This window comes from Oreochromis niloticus, linkage group LG12, assembly GCF_001858045.2.
Source record: "Oreochromis niloticus isolate F11D_XX linkage group LG12, O_niloticus_UMD_NMBU, whole genome shotgun sequence".
NCBI classification, from domain to species: Eukaryota; Metazoa; Chordata; class Actinopteri; order Cichliformes; family Cichlidae; genus Oreochromis; species Oreochromis niloticus.
The window spans coordinates 36,288,374-36,299,212 of NC_031977.2; positions in this window are offsets into that span (position 1 = coordinate 36,288,374).

Below are 10,839 nucleotides of genomic sequence, written 5' to 3' on the forward strand. Positions count from 1 at the left end.
TGCAGTAAGAAAATATAACAGCAAATTAAAAACCACAACAATCAGTATTTCTTCTCAAAGCATCATTTGTTATTAACTATGTAAATATATATATAATATATATAATAATATAATATATATAATATATTATATATATTATATAATATATTATATATATTATATAATATATAAATATGTAATATATAAATATTACATATTCATAATGTAAATAAACAATTTTTTTAATCTAAAGAAAACAGATGTGATCCTCTGACTCTGGTATCACAGAGTTTACAGTCATTTTAAGTAAGCATTACATGTGTTTTATTTATATGATCAAACCAGTCAGAGTCAGTTTTACCCCAACAATAAACAACCAGGCAGCTCAGAGATGGACTGTCAGTGTGAGCTGGCTCTGAGGGCGTCCTGCTCCTGCCTGACCCACCTCAGCAGCTCCTCCACCCTCTCTCTAGGGAAGAGACGGAAAAGGGACACAAGAAGCTCATTTCTGTTGTTTGTATCCATGATTCACTCCACAGAGGTCGTAACCACAGGTGAGAGTAAACCTGTGGGGTTGACCTATAAATGAACTGCTTCAGGGTCAGCTCTATCTTCACCACAACACACCTGTACAGCATCCACATCACTGCAGAAGCTGCACCAGTCTGTCTGTCAGGCTCTCCTCCCCTCAATCATGAGGAAGACCTCGAGACACTGGAGAAACTCTTCCACTCGGGGAGCCAGTTGTCCCACAGTGGCTCTCCAGCTCCGGACCTGGACCTTTTCCACCTGAGACCACAGCCTTGACTAAGAGCAGCTGATTATTGGGGTTTTCTGCCTTTGATGCATGTGTAAAGTCATCATGTGAGAGATGATGAGTGGAGAGAGAATTTCACACAGATGCAGATTTCTAAAAGTTTCTGATCTGATGTAAAAGAAAATGAGTTTTGGTTTTGTGTTAGTTTCAGTCTGAATGAGAGGCGGCTGTGAGTTTACAAGAACAAAGTCATGCTCGCTGTCATCTACATCCTCTTCTGCTGCGCTTTCTTTTCCTGTGTAAATCTAATGAAACTGCGCAGTGTGTTTTTTTAAAGTTATCACAGATTGAACACTTGAAAATGTTTGACTGACTTTAGACTAGACTAGAAATAATCATGTTTACATCCTGATACCAAAATAGTTTTGGTTTCTGTAACTAATCTCCCCCGTCACATCATACATCTGTATGGGAGGTTTTTATTTTTATTATTAACTCATTTGTTTAAATTACCTATCTTAAAGTTGGGGGTGTGGCCTCTTTGACTGACAGGTAGAAGGTGACACAGTCCCTGTAGTCCCTGAACCTGACGTCTGGACTTTGCTTCTTCTGTTCGTGACTTTTGGAGAATTTGAATCCAGTTTTATGACAAATGATACGATTTCTGTGCCGTTAGCTGCTGTTAATTGTTAAATGTGCCCCGAGGTGACTGTTGCTGTGATGTGGTGCTGTCTAAATAAAACTGAACTGAAATGCTGTGTATTATAAAAAGTAGTCATACCTTTAATGTAAGTAAACAAAGTATTCACTGTTTTTCTCTCTCAGCCACAGCATGACATTTTTACATGGAAAACAAGCCGATATGTTTCTGTTGTTACCAAATCTAAAGATTTATTTACTCGATTTATGATCTCAGAATAAAATAAAATGTGCAAAACTGAAATCTTTGAAAGTTTGACTTTTTCAGATCATCTCAGTCAGCTGAGAAACAGAAATCCAAACTTCGCTAGGATTGTGTGACATCATGAACATGTTGTATAAATCCCACTAACACAGCTGCTGGGCTCGTTCAGGTTTATCATGCTGAGTCCTTTTCTGTTTGAATGTGTGCACATTCATAGACCCTCACAGTGCAGTGAAGCAGTCTTAGAGCAGCTGATGCAGCTGAGTCAGATCACTGGTTCAAAAATCAAACAAACAAGCATGAATGTGCATCTTTCCTTCACTGAACACAATTATCACACACAGTCATACAGCTTCCAGATGAATTTGTCCTTATTTGCAGCTTCCAGTTTCACAGCAGCACAGTGAGTTAAACTGTGAAGGTGGACCTGTGACTGATCCACAGCAAAACTCACTCTGAGTCAGGTCTTATCTGTGTTCACAGCCTCACATGCTCTCATTATTTTAACTAGACAAACTTTCTGTAGAAGAAAACCTTTGTTCACACTGACAGTTTCCTGGTACAGAGGTGAAATGTCTCTGCAGCTGCATCAACACTGTCAGCTGTTGTTAGTTGGTTGTAAATTCAGATTTCAGATGATTTTTCACAGAAAGGTGAAGTTTTTGTGGTTTCAGTGTTGTCTTCATGCCTCTCATGTTTTAATGTTCAGTCCAGCCTTCATCCTCTTCCTCTCAGTGCTCTGAATCAGTGACATGTCCATTAGAACGACACACATACTGGACCTGTGCTCTCGTGGTGCACACAGGTCAGCATCAAGTCAGTTTATTAATGTTTTTTTTTTTGTTTTTTTTGGGGGGGGGGGTTGTTATTTTTTTACATTTGATTTCAATCTTGATTTTTTTCTGTTTTCCTCGTGTCGTACTTCACAGTTCAGTAAAACTGCTGTTGTGTTGTGTTTATCATTTATCTCTCACTGTGTGAGGAAGCACCCGTCTGTGCTCATATCCCTTTTTTAATGCAGTCAAAACAAAGGCTGAACGTTTCTGCTTCACAGTTGCTGCACATTTGTATGTTTTAGCTTCACAGACGTGTTCCTGTTTCTGTGACGCGCCCTGAACCTGCACAGGCGTGTTTGTGCGTTCAACCGCAAAATAAAACAGTTAAAAGGCTTCATGTATTTATTTATGTATGTGAGAAACTCTCAGACTCTTCCTGTTTTACATTTCAGGATGTGATTTACAGGATTGCTGGGTGATACCTGAGAGTCTGTCCTCCCCCAGGGATACCCCCCCCCCCCCACACACACACACACCCACACACCCCATCTGTCACTCAGTCTGTCCTTGTATGGACTTCACTACAGCTGACACACCTACTGCAGAGAGGAGGGAGAAAGTTTTACAACATGTAGCGTTTCATACTTTCACAGATTTATCTGAACGGTGAAGAAACTTTATTTAAACACATGCAGGACTCACAGCAGAGATTCAGAACCTGAGATTCAAATATTTAAATATTTAGAGACAGAAGATTTCAAAGCTTTATTGAGCACTGAACAGTATTGTACACATCTGTTAACTCTGAGGTTTGCTGCTTCCTTATATGGACGTACCTGACAGCAGAGCAGCTCGACTCTGCTGTCAGGTACGTCACCGTGCAGGAACACAGGACGCTTCACAGAGTTTAAGTTTCACTGAGAAAATAAATGTGAAGCAGAAAGATCATCTGTGGTGAAAATCAAAAACACCAGTTTTTGTTGTTTCACACACAAACTGCCCATAAATATTCACACACATCATTCTGACTGTAGCTAGTTTGTAGATTCAGTCACACTTAAATCAAATGAACACATTCTTTTTATCACCACGGATTTTACACCATAACCAGATCATCCAATGTCAAGAGACTGCAGGAGATTTGGGGAGACTAAAAAGGAAGTGATCCACCTTGCAGTAAAATAAGGGGAAGAGTTTAACTCTTCCTCCCTGTTACTGTTTGGATCGTGTCACCTGGCTGCAGAGCACTGATCTCTCTGCAGGGAGGCGGCGCACCGGTCTGCCTCGGCACGCTGATTTAGATCTCCGGTGTGCATGTCGCCCTGCAGTCAGGCAGAGCCAACATTGTCCACATTCTCCGGCTGGTTCGGGCCTGTTCAGGGAGACGGGGGCGTGTCGGCCCGTCTGTGAAACCAGGCATGCTCCTCCCTCTCAAACTGATTAACATGGAACCACACAGAGACCAAAAAAGGCCTGAAAGCTGCAGCAGAAACTTCCTGGACTGGTTGGGTAGCATCTCAGTGTCCCTGAGAGTCATGCGTGTTCTTCATGAAGCCAAACTGCTTTTCATGAAACTCGGCATGCAGAGACTTGAAGATCTTTCCACACAGTGTCTGTTTCTCTGTGAGAGACGCAGCTCCGTCCTGTGCATCAGAGAATTAGCCATGAGGACATGAAGACATGCTGACTGACAGGAATTATTACTTCAAGGCTCTGCAGGCTGATTGCAGTTAAGTCTTAAGTATTGACAAGAGTGCATCTAAAAACATTGTTAGTTAAAATTCATTAAATGATTAATTAATATTTTAATGTCATGAGTGAATAACGGTGGGAGTTCTGTAAGTAGAACGGGTCATCAGCAGATGGAGCATCATTTTTTGGTTTTCTCCTTAAAATGTCATGATCCTGGGCCGTGTTGGCCCAGCATTCTTAGTTTTCGTGTATTTTTGTATTTTGTTCTTTATTTAGGCCATGGTTCCTGGGTTGCTCTGTTAAGTTGTTCCTTATTTGATTTCCCCTTGTGACTTTTACCCCCTGTGTGCCCCTCTGTGTATCTGTGAGCCCTCGTCTCCCCTCGTGTTTTATTCCATGTTTCCCCAGCCCGCTATGCCTGTGCTCTCTCTCTCTCTCTCTCCTCCTGTGTGCACATCTGTACTTCCTGTTTTACTTTGACAGTCTCCCCTCAGTGTTGTGTTTACTCCTGTCGTGTCTCGTTATGATTATCTGTGTCACCTGTGTTCCCCGTGCGCTCCCACTTCCGTCGTTAACCCTCTGTGTATTTATGTCCACGTCTCCCTCAGTTCAGTGTCGTGTCGTCAACGTCTCCTCCCCGAACCTGTGTGCCTTCCTGTGTTTCCTCGGTCCTCAGTTAGCATCCCCAGTTTAGTTCTGTTTCTTTGTGAAGCCTGCAATAAAGCAGTGATTTTGAGTTCAGCTTTTTGTCTCTGTGAGTTTGCTTTTGGGTCCTCATCTGCCTTCACACAGCTAGTTCATGACATAAAAGCCTTTATTTCTCTGTCATGTCTGATTTCTAAGTCCTTTGGCGTACTCGGTACTCTTTTTCTCTTCTTTCATGAGGTTTCGTCTAACAGTTTGTACTTTTTGCTGTTCCTTCAGAGCTTTGAGCTCCTCGTCATGTTTTTCCATCAGAGCTTCAAAGCGTTTCCTATATTTTTCTTAAAATTCTTTAAATTCTTCAGTTTTTTTCCTGCCTTTTTTTTAACCTCCTCTTCATATTTCTGTCTCATCACTTTTCTTCTTTTTTCTTCTCTTCTCATTTGTCTCTTTCCTTTTCATATTCTTCTTGAATCTTACTAAGTTTTTCTTCATCTTCCTGTTGTCATTTTCTCCCACCTTTCTTTTTGTCTCTTCTCTCAGGCTTCTTGTCCTTTTTTTATATTTTCTGGTCTGTTCCAGTTTTCAGGGATTTTTTTTTCTCCTGAATCTGACTTGATTTTTTTCTCCAGAGCTTCTCGTTCTCGTTCCTACTGCTCTTGTTGATGTTGTTCCTGGTCTTTTGTTTTCCCGTCTCCATCTTCTCTGAGTTTTTGCTTTTTCTTTCTCTGCTCTCACTCTTTTTCATTATTTCCTCCATTTCTTTGAGTTGTTTCGTTCTTTGTTTTCTCTCCTGTTCAATTTTCTCTCTTTTTTGATTCTCTTTTCATTGCTTCCATTTCTTCTTTGTACTTCCTTTAAAGTTCTTCCTTCCTTCATTTCCTCTTCCCTTTCCTTCAGGATCTTCTATTCTTTCAATCTAATTTTATTTATAGAACACTTTAAAACAGCCACAACCGGTTTCTGCTTCACCCCGCTGCAACAGTTCGGCCCAAACAGATTCCTCGACTCTGCGTTGTGTTGTGTTTTTAAGAAGACAAGGAGTCTCTGATCCATCGTTGCCACTTTATTTTCTGAATGGAAACAACGGTGTTGTAATAGTCCAAAGGGCTCGCCACACACCACTAGTGATGTGTCGGTCGCGAATGAAACGGCTCTTAGAGCCAACTCTTTGAAGTGTTTTCTTTCTCTCACCCTCTCTCTCACACTTTTTTTCCCACTTCACGCGAGCCTTGTGCTTTGCGCTGGGCAGAGGGGGGAGGGGCGGTAGTTACACTCAGTAGCACAGGAACAGAGCGGGAGGGAGAGAGAGAGAAAGAGAGCCAGGGACAACAACGTCACATTAGAAAGGTATAGTAATCATCCACAACTATTTTCAGTTGCAGATGATAAAGGATTCAGAAAGTTTATTCATGCAGGCCCATATGACAGAGAATATGCATCTTCTTTTTCATATCTTAATTTATATTTAATTGTGTTGTGGTTTGCAGTGTTTTGTGTTCTTTCACTTTAAATTTGTTTAAAAGAAAAAAGCTGAAAATTTAAATAGTTAAAAGTTGAAATGTGAATAGTTGGTTTTTGTATTATATGATTTATTTCTTACATTTTATGTGGAGTGAATAAATAAAAGTATATTTACGGTGGCTTTCAATTGTGTAATTTAAGTGATCTAGTAGCTCTGTTTTGGAAATTCAGTTAATGCTAGAAATGTGTTTTGGAGTTTGTACGTGCTTTGTCTGTAGGGGCCACTGCATATATTTATATATAAACATATATAAATAAAACCATGTTGTCGTTTTTTTACATTAGTAATTCCTTTTGTGCATAATTTTATATTGTTGTTAATAATAAATTAATTAAAGCAACAAAACAACCTGAAAAGCCGGTTAGGAGCCGAAAGAGCCGGCTCTCTAAAAAGAGCCGGAAATCCCATCACTACACCACTCTGCACAGCACACTATGGCAGAACATCCCGTTAGCATTCCGATGTAGCTTACAGTTTTACACCATAATAAACAAATGAAAAGTACATAAAACTACATAAGTACATAAGTTTTATGTGTCTGTACTACTCAGCTACATTGTGTGTGGAACAATACAACTCACCTGTCGTATGGCTACGGCAGACTGGCAGCGATTACTGCAGCCAGCCTCACCTAACCGGCCACACCGACGGGGGGGCGCTGTTTCTCCATTGGACTAACATTTGAGGCAAGTTGAATAATACGACATAAACGCTGTTACACCAGCACAGGACCAAAGTGCTGTACAGTAAATAAGCTAGGAACAATACATAAAACGAAACAGCAAAAAATATAAACTAAATAAAACAGCTAATATATAAATGTTACAACAGCCATATATTAAAATAATACAAAACAAGATAAAATCAACTAAAAACAAAAAATAATAAAAGAGGTGTTACCTACAGTTGGACCTTTTGTGCTTTTTTTTATTTTATATTCCAACTGTAGGTAACACCTCTTTTAAGAGTCGAGGAGGGACAGCATCATTTGGAGACCCTGCAGGCTTAAAACAGCCAACAGTCTCCTTTAAAGAGGACAGAGTCCCAGGCTCAAACCTGTCAAAGACAGCAGAGCAGGAAGCAGAGACTGAGAGGTCACGAGCACAAGGAGACATGTGAGCCCAGGTGGAGGAGACCCTCTCAGTAAAAAGGGGAAAAAAATTCCACAGGCTCCAGATGAGGGCTCGATACAGTCAGTATATGGTGCACTAAGAACAGAGTTAATGGTTTTAAATAAAACACGCGGGTTGTGGCAGTTTGACAGAATAATGTCAGATAAGTGTTTTCTGTTGGCATCTTTTACAGTCTTTTGATACTGACGCCGACAGTCCTTCAGCATGTGGAATGACACTTGTAGTTTGTCCTTTTTCCACTTGCGCTCAGCTGGACAGCACTCATGTCTGACAGCTCGGGTCGTGTCATTCAGCCAGGAAAACATCTTACTGTAGAAGCAGCTGCGTCCATTCTTCTTTACCATGTTATCTGCCTTTGTCAGCAGCTCTGTGACTTGTGTGCGATCTGTCTGACTGTTGCTGTTGAAGACCTGATGTCTCCCTACAGAGTTGTGTAGCAGTTTCTTCACAAAGTCATCAGTCTTCTATGTAACTTTCAATTATTTCCCTTTCTAAATCATCTCCTCTGGTGAGAAAATGAAAATGAAATCTTCAGATTTTTTGCCAAAGTATTTCTTCATCAGCTCCACAGAGTTCTTTTCCTCCTGTGTAAATCTGCAGCACCAGTGAGATCACATGAGCTCCAGGAGACAACATGATGCATCTAACGAGTTCTTGAACATTTTGTTGGACAGTCTGTGTCAAACAGGGCGCGGGTGTCGACCACAACAACAGGACGTCCATCGACCTCTCCTTCTGCTTTCTCACAGAGCTTTGTGTCACGGCCCGGTGGATCAGCAGGTAGCTGATCAGTAGTGTTATTGTTTCTCTCTTGCTCTCTCGTCGGGGTTCACACTCTCATCCCACATGCTAGTGTGTATATTCTGTGCATAGATTCCCTGGACCAGTCCCTGTGTTTCCCAAGAGGATTCTTGTCGTGAACGGTCGGAGAGCGGCTAGCAGCAAGCAGAGTGTGACCGAAGAGGAGTGAGAGTGTTTTTCCCCTGTCTACCCCCCGATTTCTCGGAGCCCTTACCTCTGTCATTGTTGCATTTAGCACTATTTCCTGCACTGTTTGTGCATACACCTGGTGAAGTGTTTAATAGATTCCACTGTGTTCATCTCAAGCATCGGAGTCCTGTGTGTGAGTCCTCTGTGATCTGTGACACTTTATTGTCTTCGAGCTGCCTTTAGATTTAAAATGTTTGTTGTTTTTTACACAGAATCGTGTTTCCAATTGCACTCTGGTCATTTCCCATTCAGCCAATCAGCACCAGCCTGAGAGGCTCTCTGCTCTGATTCTATCACTACCTTGTCACTCTTCATTTTTACATCTTGGTGTGTTATGGTAGGTTTAGTAAAAGTTTCTGGCACAGCTCTGGTGAACGTGTTCTTTGTGAAATATGGGTCCCTAAACTATAACATTTCCCCACAGTATCAAACATCTCTGGGATCTGCTGTTTGTCCTTGATATTGAGAACAACAGATCTTCCTCCACAGCTCTCACAGAGCTTCTGCATGTCCTTCTCTTCCTTAACAAAGTTAAGAACAGTTGGATCTGTAGGATCTGAGTCCACAGTGAACAGAATCATGGTGAAGTCATTGACCCGAGAGCTGAACGTGTCCTGGATGAAGAAAGAAGAAAAACATTAACTCACTGAAATCCACCAATTTTAATGACAAGAAAAAGTCTGACAGCCACTCCTACGGGGTTAGTCATATTAGAAGATCTGACTCTTAAGGTGGGATGAACAGAGTTTTCTCTGAATAAGTCTATAAGAACAGTGTTGGAAGTGAAAACGTATGTTGTTAAAACAATACTTCATATGTTTTTGTGATCTGAGCTTGCAGACACTACAGAACATTACTTTTCAGATTGGAAATAGTAGACCATCTTACTGGAACCGGCAGTAGTCACACCTTTAATCTGAACTTATAGTTTATTTTCTTTGTACCTTTTCTACTACAGTTGAGCTGTCAGTGTTTTTTGGAGATGTGTCAGAATCTACCGCAGGTTCTTTCAGTTTTTTTGTTGAAGTTTATAATATAACACAATAGGATAATCAGACTTTAACAATACAAGTTCAGCTGTATCTGTCCCTTAACACTCAGAGAATATATTTCTTTATTTATTTATTTTTGGTTGAATCTACTCACCTGAAATAGTAAGCATGTCTTTGTACCTCCATACGCAGAGAGGACGGTACTCCTGAGATCACAATCACACAGTTGATCATAGAGAAGGAAGGAAGCGTGTCAGGACAAAACATGGAACCTGATTGGATAGCATAACTGTGTGTACCCAGAGCCCTGCCCGCCTCAAAAAACTCCAGAGAAAAAGCAGGCTCAGACCTTTAGTTAGTGAGTGATTAAATTGGGTTAAATTAAACTGCTGACTGAGAAACAAAAGTAGTCATGTTAAACCAATCATATGACCAATTTAAAATGACACAGCAACCCTGACTCTCCATTTTTTGTTGAAAGTGGGGACTTCAAAGTATATACCAGTTTTTAAATTGTGTTCAAAATATATGCAATGGGTTTTTTTCCTGAATACCATCATCACATTGCTAAGGACAGCGATAACAAGCACTCTCTGGTTGTGACCAAAAAGAAAAGAAAAAACAGCCCTTTCCTGTTGCTGGCAAAATGTACCATGACAACCAATCAAAAAATGATATGGCAACATGACATTTGGTTGTTTAGGAAGAGGGGGAAGTTTTAGGAGTGATGGCAGTGAGTGAGAGAGACCAAATTTTGAGATGTGAGAAATTTGTGACGTTTAGTATGTTTGGAGTGTGTAGTGGATAGTTTTGTTGTGTGTGTCAGAACAGTGAGGTGACTGCTGAATGTCAGCCATTTATGTCCACTGTGAGCGGCCATCTTTGAACAGAGGCGGTGGTTTACGACACCAACTGTCTGCCATCTATAATCCAGTTTTGAGATCCTTCCCAGACGCCTTAACGCCCACTCACATCCTCGGCCATCTGACCTCAGGAAATCACATGATAGGGTGGGGCCAGGTTTCACAATGAGCTCACCCGAAACCCTGGCTGATTGGGACCCACGCCCACTTTCACACCTTGGCTCATGTGATTAGGTAGAGGATCATCAGGGGGTCCTTTGTCCCTCTTCGGTGGGACACTCCCACAGAGCTTAAATCTGGGACTCTCCACCATTTGACCCTAGAACTGAAGAAGCTTCTCGGATGAGGTGAAACGTCTTCAAGCAACTTAAAGAAGTCCAGACGCTTTTCTTTCCAAGTGTCACGGCGGTGGAACGGACTCAGGCGCAGACTGAGAAAGCACGGTTCAAACAGTTCTTTATTAATCACACTGGTGCGCTATATACACGTGAAGGGGGGGAAACACCAGGGTCCTGGGGGTCAACAGGTTGGGGAAAACACACGTCTTCGTACTCACTCCGCTCCTCGTCCAAACAATCTCCACACA